We start from the raw sequence: 1568 nt of genomic DNA on the forward strand, positions 1-1568 counted from the left end.
AGCCCAGGTTGCTCCATGCCCCATCCAGCCTGGCCTGGAACACTCCCAGGGATGGAGCAACCACAGCTTCTCTGGGCTGTTTCAGTGTTTTTACTCACTTGGCTGAGTCCTGGAACACCCATGGCAGGTTGAACCCCAGTGCCTGGGCAGGAATCCTCCTTGCAGTGTCCTGGGAATGGACTGGAAGTGAGAACTGACCATTTTGACCTGGTTTTGTGTAACTGAAGCTTCTGTCAGGGCTGGGCTGAGCTCCCAGCCTTGGGTTTGGTCTTGGCATTGCTTTTGCCAGTCAGATCCCAGGTCAGGATGGTGCCCAGCACAGCGAGGCAGTGCATGCTTTTCCTCCTGGTGAAGCAGAGGAGGGTGGTCCAACTTTAGTCTGTTTGGGTTGTTTTTTTTCAAACACAGAGATGTTCACTTTGCTCCCTGAGCCCTCAGTTATGCTGTGAGTTCCATTCCCGTGTCCCAATTCCCGGACATTCCTGTGGAATGATTCCTGGGAGGAATGTCCAGGCGGACGTGAGCTGGCGCTGGTGGCTGAGGGTTGTGTTAGGGATGTGTCTTCCTGTGTGCAGAGGAGGAACTGCCTTCGGAAGGGTTTCCTGCTGCTTTCAACAACAACAAGCGATGCCTTTCAGTTTCAGAAAGGCTTGGCTTGTTTGCTTATCCATGGGAGGGCACTGCAGGGTGAGCTGGGGAATTCTGCTCCTCTAGGCTCTCATCCCACACTCCCTGCCCATGAGTATCTGTCCCCTGCCCTTGATTTTGGCTCCAGAGGCACAGCTCAGCCCTGGGCTGTGCTTCTGACGAGTGGGGCTTGAAAGCCTCGTTGAGTGTGATGTGCACAGACACCACAGCTGTGCCCAAGGATGGGGAGGAAGGAGCTAAAAATGGGTTGTGGGCTGGTTTTTGAGGTGAGCGTGGACAGTAGAGCCTTGTGTGGAAGGAGGGAGTTGATCTCCATCATTGATACTTGGCTCTTAGAGCTTTTGCACCTTGAGTTGGGGGTTGGACCCTCTCCCTGGTCCTTGTGAGGTGTTGTGGACTGGTTTTGGAAGCAAGTGTGGACAGCAGAGTCCTTTGTGGAAGGAGGAAGTTGCTCTCCATCCCTGACACTTGGTTCTTGCATCATTTGGACCTCGAGGTGGAGGTTGGACCATCTCCCTGGTCATGGTGAAGTGTTGTGGGCCGATTCTGGAAGCAAGTGTGGGCCCCAGATCCCTCTCTAGAAGGAGGAAGTTGCTTTCCATCCCTGACTCTTGGCTCTTGCATCTTTTGGCCCTCGAAGTGGAGGTTGGACCATATCCCTGGTCCTTGTTGTGGGATGTTAGGGCTGGTTTTAGCCTGGCCCAGGTGAGTGTGGGCAGCAGGGACTTGCTCTCCATCCCTGACACTTGGCTCTTAGAGCTTTTGCACCTTGAGGTGGAGGTTGGACCCTTTCCCTGGCCCTTGTGGGGTGTTATGGGCTGGTTTTGGAAGGGTGTGCCCCAGATCCCTTTGTGGAAGGAAGGAGGGGGTTGCCTCCTCTGCCTGGCCCTGGCTGGATGCTGTGTGCCTCTAACTCAGCC

Source organism: Acanthisitta chloris, unplaced genomic scaffold (genome assembly GCF_000695815.1).
Source record: "Acanthisitta chloris isolate BGI_N310 unplaced genomic scaffold, ASM69581v1 scaffold2324, whole genome shotgun sequence".
NCBI classification, from domain to species: domain Eukaryota; kingdom Metazoa; phylum Chordata; class Aves; order Passeriformes; family Acanthisittidae; genus Acanthisitta; species Acanthisitta chloris.